This window comes from Falco biarmicus, chromosome 3 (assembly GCF_023638135.1).
Source record: "Falco biarmicus isolate bFalBia1 chromosome 3, bFalBia1.pri, whole genome shotgun sequence".
Taxonomy (NCBI): Eukaryota; Metazoa; Chordata; class Aves; order Falconiformes; family Falconidae; genus Falco; species Falco biarmicus.
Genome location: NC_079290.1, coordinates 25,252,051 through 25,280,012, shown reverse-complemented (window position 1 = coordinate 25,280,012; position 27,962 = coordinate 25,252,051). Strand labels below are relative to the sequence as shown.

Sequence of the window (27,962 nt, the reverse complement as noted above, 5' to 3'; positions counted from 1 at the left end):
TTTAGTGCACATTAATATTTTAAGTTCACCAACTGCTGTGCCTTCAATTCTATTCTCTGGGGTATAGAGAAAGAAAATATCCCTCTTTTTTCTTTTAAATTACTTGGGTGATAACTGCAACACAAACCTTAGCTCCATCACTGTTTGTCCTTATAAGCTTTTATTAACCTGCCTTTCATGCAGTTGCAGAACACTCCCCTGTCCCCATGGGCTGTCAACTCCTTCTCAGGGCTGAGTCAGCACAGCAGGTTACCAGAGGGAGGATGGCTCAAGACATTCCTGGAACCAGCATAACTTGACAGGTCTGGTTTAAATATTAAATTGGCTACAGGACTTGACAGAAATTTGCCAGTTCAAACCTGATTTACTGGAAACAAAAGAAAAAGTATTATGCAACAGAAGGAAAGAGTCTTTGGGGTCTCAAGAGGTTTTTAATAGAGGCCATTCTGATAGCAGCTAGCCATAAGGACAAAGACTGTGCTTAATTGTTATATTTTAAAATATTTAAAAGTATTCACACCCTAACATAGTACTCTTGTACCTTCATCTCGTATGGATGGATAATAGAGATTGTTCAATGGATGGCTTTACCAGCAGAGCCAGGAAAAGAAAAAAGGAAAAGCCCACCACCCTCTGGAACTAGTAGCTGATATGCTTTACTCTCACCTTCACACATCTGCACACCACATTTCCACTCCCTTTCTGCTCCCGTTCCCCCCCCCATGCCAAACCAAGTTCAGCACAACAGCATCCAAACTCCAGTCAGAATAATCCTAGTGGGTGGCAGGCAGGAGGAGAAGCTCAGTGATCTGGTGTGCACAGCTCAGTCAGTGGGACGCTTTCTGAGTGCTGGCATCCTCCGGCACCAGGCTCACATGGTGAGATGGGAAGAGCATCCTTACCTTCTATGGTATATGTCCGATTCTTTGGCTCTCTGTTAACCTTTTTGCAATGACACACCTTACCAGACCAACCGCCTTATACTCCCTAAACTGATTCCCATCTCCTGTTTCCCACAAGACCTCAGATATAATTTTTCCTACAGTTCATCCTGCAACTATTCTTATTCACAATCCCCATCTTCAAAGACATACAAGAAGAGAAACAAACAGATGATGAGCTAGGCCTGGATGCATCCCTCATCTCACTGTTGGCAGGGATTGCATATCTGTAACCACATCAAATAATAAGTGACCACGTACTCCAAAGCAGTTGTTGCTTAACACATGGTGGGCAATCCTGTAGACTTCTGAATCCTCTTTTAGTCTCCTTGCATCTCATTCTTAGTAAATCTGTACCTCCAGCTTGTTCAAGGCTCCTCAGAGAAGCCTGTACTACAACAAAAGAACTAACAGGAACAAAGCAAAAGTAATGATGCAAGATGCCTGAATTTATTCACCACTCAAAGTGGGGTCTGGAGTTTGAATCAGCTGAAGTCAGCATCTCATATACAGCATGTATATGATTATGACTTAGAGCCAGGCCAATTGCTGAACAACACGGATATAGCTAAAGGCTTCTGTATATATGGAAATATATATATATGCATATAGCTAAAGGATATATATATATAAGGGTATAGCTGATGGCTACAGGACAACAGTTCTGCTAGCAACAGACAGGGTATACCTCTCAAAGCAGGAAAAGGATCTTTGCACAGGAATTAGCAGGGCTCATTGAAAGAGCTTTAATGAGATTTGAAGGGAGAAAGGGATAAAACTAGGCTCACTAGAGGTAAATCTGAGAGCAGCACACCAGTGTTTGAGGGATGGTGTGCTGGCAAGGTCCTTTGATCTGCCATCTCAGTGGAGGTAGGGGATGGTGATCCATGCAGCAGCAAAAATGCAAGCGTTATCGATGCGTTTAGAAACCTCGGAAGACCCCGAGAATGGTCACATAGGAATTAGGGCTTCTCCCCACAAAAAGGTGGTAGGATCAACAGCCCAGCTGCAGTGCATCTACACCAATGCATGCTGCATGGCCAACAAACAGGAGCTGGAAGCCATTGTGCAGCAGGAAAACTATGACATAGTTGCCATCACAGAAACACAATGAGATTGTTCACAACTGGCATGCTGCAATGGATGGCTATAAACTCTTCAGAAGGAACAGGCAAGGAATGGGGTGCAGTGGGGTAGCCCTGTACATTAGAAAGTGTTTTGTCTAAAGCTTGATGATGGTGATGATAGGGTTGAGCATTTATGGGTAAGAATCAGGGGGAGGGCCAACAAGGCAGATACCACAGTATGAGTTTGTTACAGACTACCCAACCAGGATGAAGAGGCAGACAAAATATTCTATAAGCAGCTGGGAGAAATCTCACAATAGTTAGCCCTTGATCTTACGGAGGACTTCAGCTGTCTGATGGAAATACAACACAGCAGAGAGGAAACAGTCTAGGAGGTTCCTGGAACGTGTGGAAGATAATTGCCTGACACAGCTGGTCAGGGAGCCAGCCAGGGGAGATGCTCTGCTGGACCTGCTGTCTGTGAACAGAGAAGGATTTGGGGGTCATATGGTGGTTGGAGGTCATCTTGGGCATAGTGATCATAAAATGATAAGAGTTTTCAATTCTTGGAGAAGTAAGGAGGGGGTTCAGCAGAGCTGCTACCTTGGACATCCAGAGAACAGACTTTGTGTTGTTTAGCTGACTGTTTGGTAGAGCCCCTTGGGAGAGAGCTCTGAAAGGCCAAGGGGTCCAGGAAAGCTGGACGTTCTTCAAGAAGGTAGTCTTAAAGGCACAGGAGTAGGCTGTCCCCATGTACCAAAAGATGAACTGGCAGGGGAGAAGTTGGGACTGGCTGAACAGAGAGCTTTGGCTGGAGCTTAGGAAAAACAGAAGAGTTTATGACCTTTGGAAGAAGGGGCAGGCAACTCAGGAGGGCTACAAGGATGTCATGAGGTTATGCAGGGAGAAAATCAGAAGGGCCAAAGCCCAGCTAGAACTTAATCTTGCTACTGTTATAAAGAACAACAAAAAAATGTTTCTATAAATACATTAGCAACAAAGGGAGGGCTAAGGAGAATCTCCATCCTTGGCTGGATGCTGGGGGAAGAATAGTGACAAAGGCTGAGGGACTAGCGAAGTGAGTGTCGCCCTGTACTCAGCACTGGTGAGGCCAGACCTTGAATACTGTGTTGAGTTTTGGGCCACTCACTTCAAGAAAGAATTGAGATACTGGAGCATGTCCAGAGAAGGACAACGAAGCTGGTGAAGGGTCCAGAGCACAAGTCTGGTGAGGAGCAGCTGAGGGAACTGGGGTTGTTTAGTCTGGAGAAAAAGAGGGTCAGGGAGGACTTTATTGCTCTCTACAACTACCTGAAAGGAGGTTTTAGCAAGGTGGATGTCAGTCTCTTCACCCAAGTAACAAGTGACAGAACAAGAGGAAATGGCCTGAAGTTGTGCCAGGGGAGGTTTAAATTGTATATTAGGAAAAAATTCTTCACCAAAAGAGTTGTCAATCGCTGGAACAGGCTGCCCAGAGAAGTGGCTCAGTCACAATGCCTGGAGGTATTTGAAAGACGTGTAGAAGTGGCACTTAGGGACATGGTTTAGAGGTGGACTTGGCAGTGTTGGGTTAATGGTTGGACTTGATGCTTTTAAAGGTCTTTTCCAGTCTAAGCCATTGTACAATTTTCAATAGTGTGGCTTGGGGAGCAGGGACTAGGCTCTGGAGCAGATACATTTGTAGTGTCCGCATAGGTCTCATGTCCACCTTCCCTCATTGACCCCCATTAACATTCAGACTTCTTGGTTACAAAATGTGTCTCAGTTTGACTCTACTGTCCAACTTTCCTTTATCTACAACTTCCCACATGCTAGTCTCCTCAAATTCCTCTTTTTTCTATTTCTGGTAGGATGTCTTTGTTGATAACCCTTTGTTTTGCAGAAAAAATTTATTTATGTTTACTTCTCTGGGCTTCAGCCATAGCTCTTTCCTAACATACTCTCACATGAAAAGGAGCTAACAGCAGAAAATGATCCTCCATTATCCTGTGCTATCCTTTGTTTAGGAGATGGATGGCACATCTTTCACAGCTTAAGGTCAAGACAAGATATATGAAAGAGTTCATTAATATACTAAATTTTTAAGTTGTACATATTTATCCCAAAATCTTAACTTCTCTGTAGGTTTCCCAAACCATGACATCTAGACTCTCCTTTATCTCCTGAGCAGTCTTAACAAATGACTTATAGATTCTATGCCTGTAATTTTTTCCCTCTTATAGGAACACTATGAGATTCAGTTCATCAAAACTTGTAAACTGCTCTGAAATACTCAAATATGAGGTACTGTAGATGCGACACATGTATTTTTACTTAAATGATTATTTAACTCACACATTGAACTGTGACAACAGCATTTGAGATGGTCACGTAGTTAATGGTCACAAAGTGATGACTCCTTCTTGCTCTCCTAGTTGTTAAGTTTAAAAAAAAAATCTATAAAAGCATCATATATTTTTATTTTCTTTCTTTACCACATTAAATAATAAAAAAAAAGAGATCACTGAAGAATTATACAATAGTAAGGGGGAGATAATACGATTACTACACTGTAATACAGAGAGTAAACATTATGAATGAATCTGAAAACTTCCCATTGTGCTGCTTAGGCACCAAACTGAATAATTTCCAGGTGTTTTGCAGACAGTAAGTTGTTATGAAGTGCATACCACAGAATCGGTACTCTTCTACTTTGTCATTGCTTATACTCTTTTCAGAGCTTCATGGGAAGCATCTGACTTCTGTGATCTGTCAGTTCAACTTATCCCAAAGCAGGGAAAATCATGAGATGCTCTAATGCTAAATTACTTGAACACTGAACATATACTTTAACAAATCAAATACCGTAGCACTGGTTTTGGTGTCACATAGGCATGCCATCTTGAAGATACCAACTTAACTTTCTCTCTTTGTACGCAGGCTCCCCTGTGTATGTTCTCCCCTATATTCACAGGTTATAATTAAATCCTACAAAATCTGCCCTGCCCCTAAGTCTTCCCTTTCCATCTTGGTTTCTTAACATAGCAAATACCATGTATTCTTATCACATACAGCTTTTTCAGTTCTCATATAATTGCTTTTTGAAGGAAGAAATGAATGCCTCTATGTTCAGCAGAAACATCTACACACTTCCCTTTGAATTTCTTCATAACTTCTTTTTCCGTCTCTATTAGAGAGAAAGAAAAAATAACAAGCTTACAAAACATGGTCAATCACATTCCAAGTTACCAGCCGCACCACACGCAATGTAAGACATCATGTTACTCATATCTATTTCAACCCTGCCTGGAACACCCTCCTCAACTCTGTGTGCCAGGCGGGCAGGTTTCCTTTAGCCAGATCCCTATGGCAGCCAAATCCCTATGGAAACTTGTTCCTTCCACAAGGCCCACAAATGTTAACCAGTGTCAGAGCGCTGCTGTCGTCACATCATAAAACTGCAAATGCACACATGCTCTAAGTTAGCACCATCCTCTGGGTCTCAAAGTGCATGATTTCCCTGCCTGTCTGTTAAGATTGTAAGGTCCTTGCAGCAGGAGCAATGTTTTGTGCAGCCACAGAAGTATGTACGCGGGTGTGAACACCGCACAAAGACACAAACACACACCTTTATATGGGTAATGCATTTTCTATTCCTTCTGCTTGCCACTTCTACAACTACACTCTAGAGCATCTCTATATTTAAAGAAAAAGCATTTACAGACTTGATTCCCTATGTTGCTCTGTTTTAAATCTGGGATTAAATTTGCCAATTTTGAAAAGGTTACTTGAGAACACAGACCAGTACCCAAACACTGAAAGAAACACTTCTGAACTCTAAGGGTGTTCAAAGTTTCATGGTTTGGATCCATATCAACTAAAATCAAATGTCAGCTAATTACTTTAACTCTTGTCTGGATCAAATGTATTTAAGCCATATTGCTGAAGCAGTTTTAAGTGAATTGTTATGACTATTTGAAAACACAAGAGAATTAACAGTACAAAATGAATCTAGCATGTTTCCCACAAGAATACAGATTGTTCAGTAAGCAAGAGAACTAAAAGGATTTGATTTTCTTGATTACAGCCCATACCACAACAACTGCTACTAATTTACATCTTCCTTGTATATCCACTCGTTAGGTGTCACAAACCTCTTTTGAACCTGGTGCTTGAGCTCACCACAAGAACCTGGTATTTCTACACTTCTGTAAAAAACAGGTTGAAATGGACAAATGAATCCAAAATCAACTGGAGAAAGAGACGGGTCTGGCAGAGAAACAAGCAGTAGAAACAATTATTACCTAAACATTATCTTTTTAGAAGGCCAGGCTAACATGCTCATTACATTCCTAATATCACTTGCTGCCTGGTCATCGTGTCACTATTTGGCAGTCTTTGGTTTTTTGAACACTCTAAAGTCAGAAACTGGGCTTAGTGGTACAATGGCCAGCTTAATGGCTCTCCTGCCATAACTGGTACTGCAGCCACCTAAATGCTGGTATTGGATTTTAGTTCAGATCTAGCAGGAATGTCTCCAAGACACTTCTCACTGTCAACAGGAGGTGTGCAGAGAGGACTCAGAGGAAGGAAGCAACTAAAAGACTACTACAACCTGCACTTACTGAAGAAAGACTATGTTTCATAATCCTGAATTCAATTAATGCTATAAAGAAATCCCACACATCTCAATAAAACCAACTAAAACCAACTAAAATACACTCATGCTTGGCATACGTTTTTAGGGTACCAAAGAATGGAACAAGGAATACAGCTTTACAGATACACCAATATTACACTGTATACCAATGTATTAACATTGTAAGACTGCAAGCTCATTATACTTAAAACACATCTGATGGGCTATGAACAGAAGATGTCCAAGAAAGATACCTATTTTTCACTAAAGCTGTGTAAAATCAGAAGTAAGTTTTGAACAGAAAACTTGAATAACAAAAAAAAAAAAAAAGGAAAGAAAAACATTTACTAGCTTGTCTCTAGTCATTGTCTTTAAGAGAATTAAGAGACACAAAGTCAAAGGGGATTTTTATGAACAATTAGCCCAATGCCCTGTACAAAGAAGCCACAGAACTTGTGCTTTACTAAAGCATATCATTTAAGAAACCATTCAATCTTGATTTTTAAGTTGTCAGTGGTAAGGAAACCACCACAACCTTTTGTGAAGCTATCATAGGGACTAATCACTCTCACTGTTGAAAATCTGCAGTGGAATTTTAAACTTCAAATAGCAACCACTGGACCTTTTTATATCTTTGCCTGCCAGATTGTTAACAGTTCTGCAATGTTTTTTTCCCCCAATGCAGACACTCTGATCAGGTCAAGTCTTAGCCTTCTCATGGGTAAGATAAACAGAACAAGATTCCAGAATGTCTCACCGCAAGGCAAAGTATCCAGTCCTTTGATCAATCCCTTACCATTTTATCAGCAGGCTTATGGACACCAAAAAAAGACCTCAGCAATAGAAAAGTGATTGTACCAGTGCCAAACGCAGAACTGATATAATGTCTCTACTTTTCCTAGATGTTACTCTCCCAAAACATTCATGGGTTATGTAAATTTTTTATTTTTTTTTTTTTTTACAACAAAAACAACATTTCACCAAGTACCACGCTGCTCTGGGTAGGAAGCAGCCATTTTTTGGCGTTACACAGGAGATCACAGAATCACAGTGGTCAGGGTTGGATGTGACCTCTGAAAATCATCCAGTCCAACCCCCTGCTAAAGTAGGTTTACCTAAAGCAAGCTGCGCACTCACATCCAGGTGGATTTTGAATGTCTCCAGAGAAGGAGACTCCACAGCCTCTCTGGGAAGACTGTTTCAGTGCTCTGTCACCCTCAAGGTAAACAAGTTCTTCCTCATGTCCAGAAGGAACTTCTTGTGCTTCAGTTTGTGCCCACTGCCCCTTGTCCTGTCACTTGGCACTACTGAAAAGAGCCTGGCCCCATCCCCTTAAGATACTTGATAAGATCCCTTCTCAGTCGTCTCCATGCTAAGTCAGCCCAGCTCTCTCAGCCTTTCCTCATAAGGGAGGCACTCCAGTCCCCAAATCATCTTTGTAGCCCTCTGCTGGACCCTCTCCAGTAGCTCCCTGTCTCTCTTGAACTGGGAAGCCCAGAACTGGGCACAGCACTCCAGATGCTGCCTCGCCAAGGCAGAGCAGAGGGAGAGGATCACCTCCCTCGACCTGCTGGCCACACTTCTCCTAACAAACCCCAGGATCCCCTTGGTCTTCTTGGCCACCAGGGCACACTGCTGGCCCACGAGCAACTCGCTGTCCACCAGGACTCCCAGGTTCTTCTCCGCAGAGCTGCCTTCCAGCAGGCCAGGCCCCAGCCTGTGCTGGTGCATGAGGTTGTTCCTCCCTATGTGCAGGACCTTACACTTGTCTTTGTTGAACTTCATGAGGTTTCTTCCTGCCCAACTCTCTCCAGCCTGTCCAGGCCTCGATGAATGGCAGTACAGCCTTCTGGTGAATCAGCCAGTTCTCCCAGTTTTGTATCATTGGCAAACTTGTTGAGGGTATGCTCTGTCCCTTCATCCATGTCATTGATGAGTAAGTTGAACAAGACCAGACCCAGCACTGAACCACGGGGGAACACCGCTAGCTACAGCTCTCCAACCAGACTCTGCAGCATTGATCACAACTCTCTGTGCTCTGCCATTCAGCCTGATCTGTGTCAACAGCTTTGCTGAGGTCTAGGTAGACAATATCCACTGCTCTCCCCTCATCTACTCAGCCACTAACTCCATCATAGAAGGCTATCAGGTTGGTCAGGCATAATTTCCCCTTGGTGAATTCAGGTTGATTACTCCTGATAACCTTCTTTTCCTCCTCGTGCTTCAAGATGGCCTCCAGGATGAGCTGTTCCCTCACCTTTCAGGATGTAGGTGAGGATGACTGGCCTGTAGTTTCCCCGAGTCCTCCTTCTCGCCCTTTTTGAAGACTGGAGTGACACTGGCTTTCCTCCAGTCTTCAGGCACCTCTTCTGTTCTCCATGACCTTTCAAATATGATGGAGAGTAACTTGACAATAACATCTGCCAGCTCCTTCAGCACTTGAGGGTGCATTCCTCTAGGGCCGATGGACTTGTGTGTGTCAAGTTTGCTCAAGTGATCTCTAACATGGTCCTCCTCAACCAAGGGGAAGTTTTCCTTTCTCACAGGGGCTTTCTCTGTAGACACACTGACTTTAACTCTGAGGCAAGTGCCTACTATCCTGGCAGACAACTGGAGCACTCTTCTGAGCTGCAGGCCTACAAGCAGGGTGCACAGCCCTCCTTGCACAAACTGCGGCACCATGCCTGGCTGATGCACCATTCCCTGGTCATAGCACTCCCCACAGCCATTTCTATCTCCTGTGGTTGCTCCTGGCAAGGCCTAAGCCATGTCAGCCTTGCTCATGAGAGCTGCAGGCTCCTGGTGGGTTTCTCAGCTCTTGCTCAGGTTTCCCTGACCCAGGAATCCCCCTGTCCACCTCAGTCTAGTCCTCAGCCACAGAACATAGCCTTGCCACCCATTCCTATCTTTCTCAAGACAATGGGCCTCAACCATTCAGGGTCATTTTCTCTGAAGTTGTCCACAACTCAGAAAGCCCAAGTTCCCCACTCCTCCTCTGAAGATAGACTAACTTGTAGGGTAGCTTTTCACTGCAATGAATTTGGTGTAAATCTCACTAAATTTACGCTCGTAAAAGAACAATTTTGCCTGCTTATTATGAAACCATTTTTTCCACTTCCTTTGGAGGTCTTAATTATATTTTAAATATCATAATTTTATGCTTAAGCTACTCTCATTTTCAGCTCCTTTCATTCTCTTATTATTGATATAATGTCCTTCTGATTATTCTAGTCTAGGCATCAGAAGACTTGTCTTGATTCCTTCTATATTCAAAAGAGAGTTCTACCTCCAAATCAAAATATTTTACTTTAAAGGCATGGCTATCCAGCTGAATAATTTCAGAATTTTCTGCACTGTTTGCCCTACCACCATGGTAGGGACAATCACTGTGAAGATCAGTTAGATATTATTCTCCTTCAGCACCCTGGCAAGTCTCAAGAAATCACCTAAATGTTGAGATATTTTGCAATATTTAGTGACTACAAGCATTATCAGCAAAATATACCGACTACCCAATTCAGAAGCCTACTTTATTGATAAAATTACATGTATGCTGGTCTCAGGATGCCTTGGTTGCTTAGATATTTTGAGAACATTACTGACTTTCTTTACAGCTGGGCTGAACTGCCAGTCAAAGAGGTATCTCAGCCATCTTTCTTCATTCAACCATCTGGAGCTTTTAAAGGCATTTCTCATAGTTTATTTTCTGGATACCTGCTGTCAGCTGGTAACATTTAACTCCCCTTGTCCTCTTCTGTCTGTTGTTCACAGCCTACCAGTCCTCACTTGCCTTCAACACTACTGAATGCTGTTTCCTCCTTCTGACGTGAATCCTCTTCCACAACTTCTCTCTGTTCAGAGCCTTGGGAGGCATATCCTCTCTCCCTGAAAACGGGGCAGCAATGTTTCCTCAGTCTGGTTGCTCAGACCTCTTCCATTTCCCCAACGTTCCCCAGTGGCAGTATTCATCCTTCTAGTCCAAAAATCCAGTGCTGTCAACAGTTTACATTTTATGCATAGGAAGTCTTCTCTGGCTATCAGATGGAAAAAAAACCACGGAACACCTGTTGCAGGTAACAAACACCACTCCATTGTCACAGCACTCTCAAAACTATCAAGCTGCAACAAGGTCTTTTACCATCACATACCAACATACTCCTCACACCAGTCCCTCTGCTGCCTTCTCCTAGTCTCTCCTCATCCAGAGCACACATGCTCTCTCTTCTCTTTGCTTCTTCCTCCTCTCTCTTCCTTGACTGCTCTCCCTTCATTGGCTGCCCAACCACTTAGTAGGAACCAGCCACAGCTGCACCTTATCTACATCAGCCAACCCACCGCCCCTGAAGCCAGCTCACAGCTGTATATTATCAATGTTAATTAACCCAGCTTCATTCCTCTAAATTCCCCCCCTTTTTTTTCTTTTTAATATTTCATACCTCATGTTTTTACTAATCATCACAAACTTTTTACAAATAAACTTTTCATACAGTCCTCTATAATTCCTCTACAATTCCCTTTTTTTTTCTTTTTTCTTTTCCTTTTTAACATTTCATACCTTATGTTTTTAACAATCATCACAACCTTTTTACAAATAAACTTTTCATACAGTCTGTACAACTTGTCCCTGAACTCTTTTTTTCTTCTTAGCATTTCGTGCATATGCTTTTAACAATCATCACAACTTTTTGACAAATAAACTTTTCATACAGTCAAGACTTGTCCCTGAACTCATACACATACCCCTTCTTCCATTTTATCTTGAGATTTTCAGCTTCTGGGGGCTGATCACCTTTCTTATCTGCTTTCTTGACATCTAGGATTTTGTTTTCTTCAGAGTGAGGTTCTGATGAACTTATAGTACCTTGCCCTTTCACCTCCTGGGCCACATCAGACAGTAACCTGAGTGAGCTTTCAACAGCAGCAGATCTAGAAAACAGCACTAATACATTACTTCGTGTTCCAACAAGCTTCTCAATATCCTTGTGGTCATTCATTTCTTCTATGACTGGATACACCTTCAACAAGCACATAAACACTGGCAAGAATACCACCAGGCCAAGCAGCAGCAGCAACAGTGTGAGCCACCCGCGGCACCGTGCTGCTCCCGCGCGTTCCCCCAGCACAGCCATCACCACTGTCCGGCCGGACACGCTCTGGACCCGCCGCCACTGCGGGCTGCTGCCACATCTGGCTGTGTACTCTGCCGCTATCGCCCGTTACCCTCAGTCTCAGCTTCACGGCAGTCAGGCCTCCTTCTCTTTGATCCCAATGGCTCACCTTTACTGGTGTCTGATCCAGATCCCCAGGCTCTTCCCACCTATCTCAATGTGATCTGGATCACAGGCTATCCCCACCTGTCTCTGCTATATTGGGCACCGCTGTCACTGTTCAAAACTTCAAACATCCCTCAGCACAGCCATCACTGCTGTCACCACTCATTACACTCAGTCTCATAATCTGAAGGGCCTCACAGGGGGTACCAATTGTCACAGCACTCTCCAAACTATCCGGCTGCAACAAGGTCTTTTACCATACCAACATATGCCTCATGCCAGTCCCTCTGCTGCCTTCTCCTAGTCTCTCCTCATCCAGGGCGCACTTTCTTTCTCTTCTCTCTGCTTCTTCCTCCTCTCTCACAACTCTTCACAAATAAACTTCTCATACAGTCCTCTATAATTTCTCTACACTCCATCACCTGCCATCCTAAAATTAAAGTACAAAAATAGAAAGTGCCCTACTCCCTGTTCAAATGTCCTAGGAATATTGGGTTTTATTGCTATTTGCTGTTCAGACTTTCACCAGTTTTACCCTAGGTCTTCCTGCTCTTACTGGCAGAGTGTAATTCAACACTCAGAGACTAAGCACTGGGGATAAAAGGTTCAAGCACCTCAGCCACAGAGTGCATGCAGACACAATAAAAGGTAAAATAAAATAAAATATAGTAAAAAAAGTCCTTTTCCCTTGTGTTCATGCATACAGACCAGCTACATAGCCCATTCAGAAAAAAGAAACCAACAACCAAGCGTTACCAACCAACTGGTTCACAAATACCATTCACAGGTTCGGTATCTTGAAGCCTAGCCCCCACCACCACCACCACTCCCCCCAACATTTAGATTTGGTGTTCAAACATCTTACGTGATGCAAATTCATGTGCATGTTGCCAATCCCACTTCTGAGTTTTAATTTATAGGCCAATCCATTTCAGCTATAGTAAGAAATTGCATTACACCAACAAATGGACCAGCCATTTCCTTTAATCCATTCAAATTGTTGATTTGTAAGTGGCTTCATCAGTTGTTATCACGCTGAGAAGAGTCCCTCCAAGATGACCTCTGTTTCACCTGCTTATGAGTCACTAGAGTTACGCTTTTTTAGGCACCCTGTAGTCTAGCAGTACTGAAACATGGCCAATACATGCCCATCGCTGCACTGTTTGCACAGCTGTGGGCAGTTTTGTCTACTCCAAATTTCAAAATTCTTTATCTTATCTGGCATCTTCAGTTTCTGTAAAAATATCCACGATATAAGCTTTAAATAAACTTCTATCAGATGTTTTTATGATTTAGGATACTTTATAAGCCCCAGATAATTTGATTAAATGCCAGTAGCTTCATGTAATGAAACCTCAAGAAACTCCAACTATAAAACCTGAGAGGGTTTTTAACATGCAATACTTTTGAAGGATAACTTGTCGTCCAATTTCATTTATTTAGATTTTACATTAATCACACTTTCAGCTTCTTACAAGTCTATAGAGTAAAATATAGACTTGTATATAGATATACAAGATATAGAAATCCCCCAAAATTCCTACTTAAAAAGAAAAAAATTCTGGGTTGTACCGCAAACCCCAGCAATTCAGACGTGGAAGCAAAGCACCGCAAGTCCCTGCCTTTGGTAACAGCACAGATAAATTACGTCTGATGAAAACAGCATAAATCAATTGATAGGACAGAGATCAGACCCCCAGTCTGCTCTGCCCCTAGGATCTACCCCAACATCCAGCTCCCTCCAGCATGCCCTTCGTGCAGTGGCAGGGCTCTTTTGCCTTAGTGGCACAGCAGGCTGGTTTCAGTGAAGGGACATCTCCAGCTGCCCCCCCACCAGGCCACCACTCTGCCACCCACCAGTGGCAGCTAGCCTGCAGGCGGTGAAGTGTAAGAGAGCGTGAGTACCATGCAGCCTTGCTACTCGGCACCAGCAGCTCTGTACATGCTCAGAGCTGTCCTTAAAGCCTCTGTGGAAGGAATCGGGAATTTTCAAGCCAATCGCAGTATCCTCCCAAACAGACATTTTAAAATCACATTCCTCAGTTGAGGCTTTATCTTTTTTTTTTCACTTCTATCTCCTATATCTCACCTATATATGAGGCACAGGAGGAGCTTCTTCTGGGCTTAGTTGTAGGAAGAAGGAAGCAAGGAATACAGTATGTGACAACACTCATGTTCCCTAGCTTATTTCAAGTAGGAAGTTTATTTGCTTTCCATTAAAAATAAACTGTGTTGGGAAGCATGAGCAGACACTCACACATAAGCTGTTAGCTCCACTTCTAATACAGAAGAAATAGTCATGCTCCTTACAGAGACTTACTATACCTTGGACCAACTTTTTATATATGTTGTTAATGTGCAAGCTGCTAAAAGAAACAAAAATAAAAAACAGTGACTCCTTTACCTTCCTCATAACACCATGCTGGGGGGAGGCCTGGTCAGTGGAGTTCACAAGGCAGTGTATTTCTACCTCTTAGGTGGTTAAAAGTCACTTGAACATGAGTTTCAGACCTTCCTGTTTCAGGTTCCGGTGCTACAGTAATCCAGAAATGCACAGGCTCTCACAGCCTATTTCTTAATTACAAAATTGTGGAGAAATGTATTTTCCTCATGTTCATATTCTGTGTGCCACTATCTGATGGCCTATTCAACAGCAAGTTTCATCCATCATATTGCTGCTGCAAATCAACATCTGGGACACAAATCCTATTGGAACAAAGTCTCAGGCATTTAAACAAATTCATTTTTTTCCAAGCCTTTTGATATCTAGAATATTTCAGCTAGCTGCTGTGAATAAGATTCATCTCTAGCATGCAGGTGAATAAACAGAGATTTAATTTTTTCCCCTTTGATGGCATGTTTACTTTGTCTTCTATTTTAAGTTATAACTTTTCCAAGCACTGAAAACTGCAGGGATCCAACGTAGAAGCATTCCAACAAAAACACAGTTCCAAACCCAGATCCACCCAAACTGCTGAAGACAAAACATTATTGGAAACACTAAAGCTAAAGAGGTGAAGATCCAGAACACTCTGCTTAAGACACAAAGTACAATGACATACAAGAAGACTTTATGCATGATGCATATTTCACTTTGCTTTCTCATACTTTCACTGAACAATTCCTAAAAAGGTAGGAAAGATTGAGGAAGAGAACAAAAAGTAGTTAGAGAAGGAGATCAAGTCTTTCTTTTCACTTCCTGGAGGATTAAATTAAACATTTTTTAAAAGTGATAGATATCAAATCTGGACTCTGAAGCTAGACAATCTGTACAGCAATTTCAACAAAGTAAAAGAGGCAAAGAATATATAGTTATTTCCATTGCCTTATCAGGCACCACAAAACTAATGACTACTGCTCAACTATTGTTTACCATCACATTTTATTGTACAACAGGAACTGGCATGTAAAGGAAATGCTAAACAAATAAATATTTGACTGTGACTGTAAATCTGTAACAGTGAAGAACATGCCCTATTTCTCCACTTTATAAAGCAGTGAACAACACACTGGTTAGTGTTTCATAAATACCAGACTTCAAAAATATTGAACAGCATGTAAATGGAGGAGTCTTTTGTGTTTGGGTTTTTGTTTGTTTTTTTTTAAAGAATATTATTAAACTGGAAGGTACAGAAAGCAGTAGCCTCTAAGAATGAAGAATTGTAAGGTTCAGATAGTTGGGAATAGTCTGGAAGATTTAATGGCCTCAGATATAAGGAGCTGAGGGGGAAAATTTAAAATGCATTTAAGGTTATATTCACAGTCTCATAAGTTTTGCAGAAGAAATGTTATACAGGTTCTTACACTGAGCAAAAGCTGGTTCTGAGCAAAGCTACAGCGGGGGTCTGTACAAGCAGATTTGCCAGATGCCTGAGCCTGATGGAGGCAACCTGAATTTCAGGTTAGGCATTAGGTTGAGAATGAAGCCTCGACCACACAGAAGTAAAATTGGTCCCCACAGTATTGCAGAGGAGTAAGCTGGTAGTCTCCAGGTAGATATGACAAGTCTGTATAAAAACTCACCTGAGTACTGTGCAGACACAGCACTACATTTCCTTGGCTACAGCAGCTGTCAGAGTAGCTGTTTATTATGTTTGCGCTAGAAAACCCATAGAGCTTACAAGGTCCCAGGTAGGGTACTGGGGCTGAATCCATTTCAACTCCATTGAAGCACTAGGCAGAGAGAAGACGCTGTTTTCCCCTGGCCCAGGAGGGAAATGCAAGGCTAGACAGATGCTGTGGCTACTCCAACAGCCACCCACTTTCAGTAAGTCCAGGACTCCAGGTGGCATCACAACAGTTTTGAAGAGGTAAAGGAAGGCACAGCCATTTCAAGCCCCAACTGGTTAAAGCCCCACGCTAACCTGGTCTGGCCTCACACCTGACCCAGCTTTGAGCGGGAGATTGGTAAGGGAGGTCAAATCTCCTGCCTGGAAGGTTTCTTCCAGACCTGCTTACCCTGTGGTCCTGTGACCTGCATATCAGTATCAAGATTTCACTTCTTGCTTGAAGGAGACAGCCTGAGCTACATAATGTGCAACGCACTTCTGATGGAGGAGGAACAGGAAACAAAGCACACAAGGATATGGAAATATTTCTGGATGTGTAGTTTTATCTTTCCACTGGAGATCCCATGAAGGAAGGCAACAAGTTTCAATGAATGAAATAGAAATAAAGCATTTTGGAAATCTGCTGTAATTGCAAATAAGGGAACCTAAAGGATATCTTCACAGCTAGAAGTATCCTTTCCCACAAAAAGTGAGCCATCCTAAGAGAAAAAAAAAAAAAAAGGCATCAGAAGAAAAGACCTATAGATAGCAATGCAGTTCATCTGAAATGAGAGGAAATTCAGGAAAGCACAACACAACATCCACCATTGTCCAAAAAGCCCTAAAGTTCCCCCCAGAGATACCTTTATTTAGAAAAGAGCAGAGATGTTCCGGAAGGACAGGTGGCAACTTCCTGCTCCTGTGAGCAGAGGACCTCCCGCCAGGACCAGCCACCCTCCCCTAGTCTGACATTAGAACAGAGATTTTATTATCACACTCCTAAAAGGAGAATTCGGATAGGGATAACTGCTTTGTATTACCAAGGCTGAGGAGAAAAGGCTGTAAATTCAAATGCTGAAAATCCCACCTACACCCTCTCGTTCCAGGAGGTGAGACTCTGATAAGCAGTGATGGGGGCAATATTCTGCATCAGACAAGCAATTACCCTTTAGAGTCTCACACACACAGAAGAACAGCAACTCCACAGCCTATAAAGCTCACTCACAAAACTAAAACATTAGTACTGGTAGACTTCCAGCCCTCCCAAGACAACAGGATCAGTTCTTCCTTAGCCATCAGCTACCAGAAAAAAAAAATAGCATCCCAGGAAACTTTGGCATTGAAGAAATCTGACATATGTCTGATATGAGCTTTTAAAGAATGTTATCTAGAGTTTCTTTAATAAAGTGGGGTCTTTTTGTATTTATAAAGAGCACTACCTTAGTGTGCTTATTATGGGGTAATTCAAGGTTAGATTCACTTTTATGACAAAAAGTAGGTAAACACTGATCAAAAATCAGCAGTTGACAATGTACCTGTGAGTTTTGGACTGGACACATTTCCACCGTACAAGATTAATTGAAACATTGTAAGGGCCAAATCTGCCAAGCTTAAATTACTTAGCATAATTGACTGGAAACAAAAATTAGATGTTGGGAAGAGTTGTTCAAGGATATTGTACTGGATGAATAACAAGCCATAGTACCACAAATAACAAAACAAAAACAAATGTAGGGCAAAAAGATCATTCTGACTAAAAAAAACCAAACACCAACTTATGTGGAAGTGGTATTAAAGCATAGCTTCAAAGGATGGAAAACCAAGACATAAATAGCAAATAATGAAAGTTAAAAAATTGAGATAATTGGCAAATAACCTAAAGGGATGAAAAATACCCAACCAAAAAAAACAACCCCACCCCTCTAAACTTTCAAATCCCAAAACTCAACAGTGAATAGACACCAGAATAACAAACCATATTTCTAACATGTAAAATAACAGATAGAGAAAGCAAAAGAGCCTAACAGTTACATGTCGGGTTTGGAATAAAGCAGGATGTATCCACCCAATGAGCTAACACAGCTGTAATCAAAAGTTTGCCATCCATACAAAAGGAAGCTATGCAAGACCATTTGCCAAAAAAATTAAAAAAAAAAAATAGGCAACTACCACTGCTAGTCAATTGCTAAGTGCATTAACTTAATATGTCCCTCTAAAAATATTTTAGGTTTTGTTTAATAAATGCTTGAAGACTGAGGAAAGCCCAACAGCTCAGAGGACAGCCTATGTACCAAACAGGGAACTACAGACTGATTCACCTGACATCAATTTCAGGGGAAAATGGATGACTGCTTTACATTCCAGAGCAGTCCTGGAGCTCCATTTCCTCCAAATTAACCAGAACTGGAACATATGCACCAAGCGTACACCTAACAGTCTTCAGCAAACAGTATGAATCCAGTTCATGGGACCAGATCAGAGCTAGGCCAAACTAAAGCCCTTAAAGTAGTAGCTAGCCCCTAGTAAAGCATGAGCACTAGGTCCCCAGAACTAGTTGTTTAATTATACAGATGCACCTCACTGGACCTCATTTCTTGCTACCGTAAACATGGCCAGTGTGTCTCTCCTGATCCCAGCCAGGACACAAATGCCCAGGCTGCCCTCAGTAGCCTCATGCCTCTTAGGACATATAGCTTCATACTTCAGGGCCCAGCCAGTCATCACCTGACAAGCTAACTGACTTTAACATGCAACTGGCAGGTATAGCTTCCCAAGAATGAGGGAAAATTTTTCTTCCTCTGAATGATCAGGGACTGTCCTAACTAGGGGCAAGTAACACACTAGATCAAAACTCGTGCCTAGTTTGTATATGGCCACCATATATTCAGAGTCAAGCTGGTTATTGGATTACATTCAGAAAGGAATTTTCTTCCATTAAATCAGCACAGACTTGCAGCATGTGGCACAGTTTACCTGCTGGGACTGCCTGGGCAATTTTCATTTAGTTAATGTCTTGCCTTTCCAAAGAACTGGGGTGTTTTGCAGCTGCTGTAGTCTGTGACACATAGTTAGTAGTAACTTGTGAACTGAAGTGCTTTGTGTCAGTTTGGGCCTTTATGTGCAACTGAGTAAAAGGTAATAATTATCGGTAATATAACAGTCCTTCCAGGTCTTAAAAAAAAAATAGGATACGCTAAGTAGATAAATTTATTTTTTATTGCCTTTATTATAAAGGCTGTACCTCAGAGGAGGAATGAACTACTCAAGGGAGCCCTCAGCTTAGGATAAGACACACCTAGGTTCAAGGAATAATTCAGCCACAGTTGTTTTCATTACTTGGGCAAATAACTTAGTTTTCTTGCTTTGAATTCCTCATTCTTAAAGCTGAGATAACGGCACTTCACTATCTCAGAACAGACATAGTCCAGCAATGCTGGCCCTTGTACACACAAACAGAGAAGGGCTGTTTGGGGATGTGAATGTTAGGGGCAGCCTTGGCTGCAGTGACCATGAGATGATGGAGTTCAGTATCCCGCATGGAGGAAGCAGGGCAATAAGTAGGATTGTAACCCTGGACTTCAGGAGAGCTAACTTTGGCCTCTTCAAAGAACTACTCGGAGGAATCCCATGGGTTAGGACTCTAGAAGGTAGGGGGGATCCAAGAGTGCTGGCTAACATCAAAGCATCACTTCCTCCAGTACCACTCCCATTTTGAGTCTCCTTGTACAGTTTTCTGAATGATAAATATTGGTTGATAATTTTTCAGAAAGGAAGGACTGTGCACTACAGCCTTGGTGCAACTATGGTCTTTAACTCAGCCTGCTATATCACATCATGATTACAACTCCCATTACTAGATTTTTTACTAGAACTAATTAACTGGAAGAAACAAAATATATTTTCCACCTGGAAGCAGATGATATGTGTTTTCTTTAATGTCCTGGTTTTGGCTAGCATACAGTTAATTTTCTTAGATAAAAGAAAACAGGTAGGCAAAAGGTTTTCAAGAACTGGACTATTAGGAAAGACGCTGGAGAGCCCAAACACATCACCTGAGTAAAGAATATCCTAGCCATAATGTCATCTAACAACAGCCCCCTAAAAATCAGCAGTGTAATCATGCTCGCATATGTATATGTCCAAAGTCACATACTAGAGTCTCAAAAAAAAAAAAAAATTAAAATCTTCATTCACATAATTATATGTAAAAAGAAGCCTTGGTGTGGACAGGTCTGGACTGTAACATGAGAAGCAAAAATAACCAAGAACAAATTTACTTCATTGTGTATACTAAGGTAAGCTCATGCACTGAGAAGGAGAGTACATGCAAATGATCCACTAGTACACCTGTTTTCTTCACAGTTATTGCACAGGAACAAAGCAAAATATTTAAATGCATCTTTCACTTTGCATTCACATTTACTTGAGTTTGTAATTCCTTAAGACTTTTAGGAGGTATTTGTGACACAAAAATCTGCAGCTGAGAATCATAAGCACTTTTTCATCTCTACCACAAGAAGCAAATTTATAGGAAGTTATGACACTTTGCATCTGAAAAAAACATCATTAAACACATTGATATTTAAATTTATATTTAAATACTTAACTACTTAAACTGAAACTTCAAATTACTCACATAATCTCTATGGTGGATTTTTCTGTCTATTATTATTTTCTGACATTGTGAAGCATACAGAAAACAGGCTATCCTAACCTGAAGTACATTTTTTAAAAATGGAATAAAAGCTGGAATATTCTTCAAAGTACAGCTCCTCTCCAAAACATAACTGTAAAACCAACATTGTGGTGTTCCACACTTGTGCCTCAAGGGTTTCCAGAACAAAATTTGCTCAAGTTATGAGCTGCACACATGTAAATGTGTACATGCACACATATATACATGCATACATATTCTCTGCCAAAACCATCCCTAGAAAACAACTAATTAAATCATGTCATGGAAGGTGCTTATATCTCCCTCAGAGATTTTGTACTCAATATGCTTTCTATTAAACCACTTAAAAAACATGGCCTTCATAATTAAAAGGAGTTGTAAAATAAAGGCAGAATTTAGGTTTCCAGTGCAATTTTTTTTTCATTATTCTTTAAATATGCAAGCGGAATCTAAAGCATTTTTTGTCACAATGCTGGCTTTGCAAAGCCAACATAACAAACAAGCACCTTTTAACTCTATGAATCCTGAATGACAGAGAATGCATGCAAGACAGTCCTAGAGAAAAGACTTTATCTTAAAAAAAAATTTTTTTATATTTTCAAGATTACTTTATCTTTTGATTTAATTCAAAATATAATCACCATGTCTCAATGCAGTACTATTAACTGTTTCCTAAACACTGGTTTTCAGCAGCTAATATTACAATCATCCAGATATAGCACAACCCTAACCATGAGGCAGCTCCTCAATTTTAGTGTCCTCATGCCTAATAAGTAACATCAGGGTCTCCTTACATTTGGGATCATGGGACAAGACAGCATGATCCAGCTCGCTAAGATCAAGGACCTGGCATCACCTCCACGAAGGGGAAGGATGGGAGCACCAAGCCCTGTATGTACAGCGACTGCCAGTACCGCCGCGTGGAGCTGTAGACCCCTGGCTCGCAACAGCTGCCTCCGCTGCTGGTCCTTACAGGCAGCCAGCGACGGCAGGTCTGTGATTACAGCCAGCCCTTTACAGACCACCTGCCTCCAGCTGCTCCCTCCCACCTGAGCACCAGCACTGGCCCACCTGACTCTGACCCTGAGCTTGGGCCGCATGAAAATACAAGGTCATGTTAAGTCTGCGGCTGTTTTCCACTAAAAAAACCTTGCCTTACATCTGCCTGAACATGAAATAGAACAGATATGTATCTGATCAAGATAAAAATTAAAGTAGAAGATTTAGAATCACCATGGAAAATGCAAGAGAGATAATCACATGTGATTATCAGGCTTACATATTTCATTGCAGCCAAAGACTGGATGTTGGAAACAGCTTCCCCTCTCTGCAAGCTTTTCGGGGGGATTGCTGGGTAATGCAGGGCAGTGAGGTCAGACTAGGATTCTGGCAAAAAGATACAAAATATCTTGCAACGAGGGAATGAAAGGAGAGGGGGAAGAGGGATATAGATAAATACAGCAAGACACCTTCCTATACCCATTCTCTCCTCCTACACTCCTCATATATCACCATTCCCCGTGGAGCTATTAAACTTGGTGTATAGCCTCTTACAATTACTATAACCATCTGATTTTCATAACTTCCCACTCCAGGCTTTCATTAACCCGAAACTCACTTGATGCCAAGTCTTCCTTCCCGGAGCACCAAGGCTATGTGTGGAGTCTAACTGGCGAGTCAGGAAGACGTTGTAAATTGGAAGAGTGTGCTGGAGCTACTTAAAGTTGTGGTGAACCAGAGGAAAAGGACCAATCGCACAAAAGACTTAGGAAATGGACAGAAGGTGTTAAAATATCCACCGAGAGCACAATTTATGAAATTACATCCAGAGCACAACAAAATCTAATGGCAAAGACATCTACACAAACCAAAATCATCCATCCAGACCTAATTCTGTGCAGGGCGACCCATAAAAGCAGACCCCAAACAGCCACCAGACACCTATCGTTGTACATTTCCTGACTTCTAGGAGTGCAGCACAGTCAGAAAGCAGCAGATTTCCCAGTCTTGTTGATGTGCCTCTAATTTCAAAGCTGCCAGACTTTAATTGCTTTTCAGCAACGACCTCACATCGCATGCTTTGGCTGGGAACATATTTTTATAGACAGTTATAGCTCCCTCTCTCCAAACGGAAACACTGACAGGTTTCCAACTTCAGAAATATTAGCAGGAACCATAACACCACCAGTCCAGATCTGTGACCTGGAAAGTATTTTTAACACTTTGTGTGTTAACATTTTGTGTACGTTTTTAGGGTTGTTTAAATGTAAAAATTAGAAACTGAAAAAGAATCCCAGGTGCCAAAACACACAGATTTCCCTAACTTCCCACTACGGTCCTTGTTGAACAGCTGCCTCCTTCATCTCCAAAGATGACGAGGAAAACATAATTGTGCCATATACCTGCTCAAAAACATTGTGCTATGCTTAGCTCTGCTTCGTTGCAAGCACTGTAAAACATATTCATTTTAAATTAGCTTTTAAAGATTACTTAATTCATATGTGGAAAAACAAACAGAAGGATGCATGAACACATTCATAGAAGCATAAAGTTGTTCGGGTTGAAAGGGACCTTTAAAGGTCATCCAGTTCAAAGCCCCTGCAATGAGCAGGGACATCTTCAACTCATTCAGGTTGCTCAGAGCCCTGTGCAGCCTGACCTTGAATGTTTCCAGGAATGGGGCACCTGCCACCTCTCTGGGCCACCTGTTCCAGTGTTTCACCACCCTTGTAAAAAAATTGTTCCTTTTATCTAATCTGAATCTACCCCCATTTAAACTCGTCTAACCCCATCACAACAAACCCTGCTAAAAAGCTTGTCCCCATTTTTCTTATAGGCCCCTTTGGGTACTGGAAAGCCTCTAAAGGTCTCCCTAGACCCTTCTCTTCTCCAGACTGAACAACCCCAACTCTCTCACCCCGTCTTCATAGTGGAAGGTGCTCCAGCTCTCTGATCATCTTTCTGGCCCTCCTCTGGACTCGCTCCAACAGGTCCATGTCTTTTCTGTGCTGAAAGCTTCACAGCTGTACACAGCATTCCAAGAGGGAGTCTCATGAGAGCAGAGCCAAGGGCCAGAATCACCTCCCTCGACCTGCTGGCCACACTTGCTTTGATGCAGCCCAGGACACCATTGGTTTTCTGGGCTGTGAGTATGCATTGCTGGCTTATGTCCAGCTTTTCATCCACCAGTACCCACCCAGTCCTTCTCCTCAGGGATGCTGTCAATCTCCCAGCCTGTACTGATACTGGGGGTTGCCCCAGCCCAGGGTGCAGGACTTTGTACTGGGCCTTGCTGAACCTCATGAGGTTCACATGGGCCCATTTCTCAAGCTTGTGCAGGTCCCTCTGGATGGCATCCCATCCCTCAGGCACATCGAGGGCACCACTCAGCTTTGTGTCATCTGCAAACTTGCTGAGGGTGCCCTTGATCTCATTGTCTATGTCATTGATGAAGATATTAAACAGCACAGGTCTCAATACAGACCCCTGAGGGACACCACTTGTCACCCATCTCTATCTGGACACTGAGCTGTGACCATACATCCTTTTCACAGCACTGCAGCAACGAATTTATCTGCAGGCAGTTCTAACAGGGGACAACCAGTTTCTGATGAAGTTGACTCAAAGATAAACTCATTCACTTACTAAATGAACTGGTTATATGCTAGAGCCTCATCAAAAGTCAAATAAAACCCCCACAAATGCTTGACTCTTCAACCAACAACTAATCTGCCAATTCAATAATAATTGTGAAGAAGGGAGTTTATTAGAAAATTATATAAAATAGAACGGAATTTTATATGTTATGCTATACTTCCACACCACTAGTGTGATGTTTTTTTGTAAACACAGATTTTTAAAGTATTCTGTTCCCTAACTACATAATCTACCTAAATAATTCAAAAATTCTATGGTACAAAAATGGTTCTCATTCAAAAGGATATGCAGAAAATATAATCCTACTTCACAGAATGTCTTCCTGTTTCAAAATCAGTTTTCATTCCAGTGTAGAATGAAGTAGGAATAAATATTTCAAAGATAAACCAAGTTCTGGTTCTGCCCACCTGACAAGAGTATTTCATTGCACCAGGAGCAAGAACACAGGTACTTTGGAACCAGCATCCCCAGGGCTCCCCAGGTACTTATGCCCTTTCAAAGTATTTAGTGGGCTAAAGGGAACAACCTGGTGACTGGCACCAAGACACACCAGCCTGCTCTCCCCACAGTGCCTGGGAAGCTACCTGGGCAGCCAAAGCCCCGACACCACTGGAACATCACAGTAAAGTGAGAGCCCCAGAGCCCAGGAGCTGCAGCAAACACCACTCCCAGCTTCAGCCTCCACAGCATCTTTCTTGGCTACAAAATTCTGCCCCAGGGAAGCCCACCAGACTAGGAGGGATTTATACACCAGTGGTTTCTGCAGTAATTCCAAGATTGTCTAGACTTGGCTGCATGTAATGATCTGCTGACTGGCAATACTAATGCACACCCACATTTATTTCATTACTTTATCTTCTGCTATTGTATTCGGTAGTGACAGAGTCTCCCTGGCTGACTGGAAGCAGACAGGCCATGAGGCAGTGATACATAGCGCAGTATTTTAGAACCAGCTTATCTTTTAACCATATCCATTTAATTTTACTTTGTCCTACACCTCTCTTTCTCAGCAAAAGATATAAGATATAGAATTGAAGAATCCTGATTTACAATTAGAAGAAACGGTAACTATTACTAGATAAATCATCTTAGAGCTGAAACAGCACATTGGGAAACACAAATTAAGGAGTTACTTAGGATATACTTTGCTGCTTAACTTACTGGTTGAAGACTAGAGAGCACGAATTTATCAATACAGAGAAGTTCAATGGGAAAAATAATTACCATCTCCTTTTAAAAGCTGTCTGAGCTCTGTTTCCTTAAGGAAACAGAGTCTTGCCAGCCTTAATTATAGTTTCCTCCAACTGTAACTTTCATAGCTCTTAAACCCTTAGTTTTATTGCCAGTAATTAGAGTTGTGTATGGTTTCTGTCCAAAAGATGGAAATGTTTTAGAATATCAAGAACTTCATCAGAGAATTAAGTACTTTGGTATTGCCAAATGACTATTTGACTCTTCCCCCCCTCTACTTCCCCCACCCTATTTTGCTGAATTAATTTTGGAATATAACACAAATTATGCTTGGATTTGTCCCAGACAAATGAACTTGAAATTCATTATTTATCATTTACGATGCCTTTTCTAAACACGTTTGGCAACTGAATCTCAGCCAGATCCTTTTTTATCCATTTGAGCAAGCAGGGCTTTAGACACCAGGAAAACAATTTGTACCAAGAGTCAGAGTACTAAACCCAAACTTTCAGTCTTAAATATATTCTGCAAAAGTAAGTGCACTTTCAGTACATAAGTGATAAAATATATGACAAAAATGAGTGAGCGGTATTTTGATCATTGCAGGCTAGAAACAACGTATAGGTTAAACAGCCTCGTTAAGCAGTGGAGTGGGCACACATACTATAAAACATATGCCTTAGCAATCTTCTGTTATATTAGCCAACTAATGACACATGCTTAGCATCCAAGTATCATTAAAGGAACACAAACAAACAGTGCACAGCAAAGCAATGCTGTAAAACTGGATGTAGACTCTGCAATGTTATATCGTATAAAACAAAATCTTTGAACTAGAAACTGCACTACAGCCACCACTACCTCAGGAAGCTGCGGTTTGCTGCTTGGAACACTTCATTCATGTATTATTTTTAGGAACATGGATATCTAAATAAAATTTTGTAGGCATACAAGGTTACATAAGGGTAAAACTTAGTTTATCATATTAAAAAACACAAGAGAAAAGGAATACAGAACAATATGTGTTTACTGGGGCAGCCTTTTTGTAGAATGTAGTGATTAGGAGAGAAAGAAAAGCTTGTCATAACTTCCAGTCCAAGCTGTGCTGTTAGAAATCTGCGCAACCACGAGGCTCAGATGGGGTCTCAGATAAAGACATGGTACTTTCAGTGCCACTTCTTTTCAAGAATGGACTTCTCTTTAAATAGCTGGCGAAGAAGCAAGAAGTGCTTTGGTTGGTAATGTGTAGGCTGAAACACTATTTTAGGTTCATGCAGGATCACTCTGGTATCTCCTTTTCCCTTTCTATTTAAATATGAATGTGGTCTTTCTCACACGTTTGCTCCTACTGGTGTCACAGGTACCACTTGAGTTTGCTACAGGGAAAAAGATCTCTAAGGCTTCCGACTGGCCCACCAGAACACTCTTTGTTGTACCACCATCAGCTTATACTTTTCCTTTCCTTGTAAAGGAAACTTCCAGCCAAATGATGGCTTACCAGGTCCTCCTGCAGCCCCTGCACAACCACCTAGCATAGCATGGACCCCTGTGGAAAGGCTGACATTCACTGATTAGGTGCAAAGAGGATTAGGAACACCTCTGGAACCAAGATGCTCAAGTATTCATGCCCAAGTATCTAATTAAATGTGTTCTGTAGCAGAGAAGCAGGTCACATCAACTTTTTACCCCAGAAGGCCACAAGCTGGGCTGGTCTTAGGGCATGTAAGAACATGAAGAGCACACAAAAGGAATTTCCACAAGTTCATAAGGAGATCAGCATGCAACACAGTTTTACAGGGGAAGAACATGTATGGGGGAAGTATAGAAAAGAAAACCTTCAAAAAGGAAAATTAGTCCATCACATTCACATCATTTTCATGTTATTCCAGCTCTTCCATCAGAGGAAATAGTTCCACAAGGAACCTTACTCCAGGCCAGGATGCATTTGACTTGAGCTCTTTACATCAGTTCTTTACTGTACAAGATGCATATTAGCAATGAGAAGCAGAGATACAGAAACAAGGAAGCCTAGGTTACATTTCAACAAAGAAATTTTGTAAGCTGCAGCTAGGTTCCCCCTCTTTATTCCTAATTAACGGTATAATGGCCATTAGTTCTGAGTAGTAAGATGTTTAAAGCCATTCCTACTACCTTTTTTCACTACCCATTGCCCCATTCTTTCTTGTCTTTGCAGTCCAAGTTGTCTGAAAGGCTGCAGGTTATGCATTTAGACTGTACTGAACCAGTGGAATATTGTCTATCATCAGGTGATTTAGTCATTTAAATTATAGAGATTTTATATATATTGGGGATTTGCCTTTCTGCTGTTTGCATTTTAAGCAACTGTGCCATTCCCACCCCCATCAATCCCGCTGTGTACAGGAAGTCACACTCCTTCTCTAACGATGGGATGTTACGCTTGTGTGTGTCTGTGTGCGTGCGTCTGTATCCAATGCTAAACCACTTCCTCAGGCTTCAAGGAAAGGTTCTC

At 41.8% G+C, this 27,962-nt stretch overlaps 1 protein-coding gene across 1 annotated transcript in view; it reads right to left on the bottom strand.

The window, feature by feature from the left end:
* Positions 1–27,962, bottom strand: part of RSPO2 (R-spondin 2) — a 113,951-nt gene that overhangs the window by 54,220 nt on the left and 31,769 nt on the right. The window lies entirely within an intron of this gene.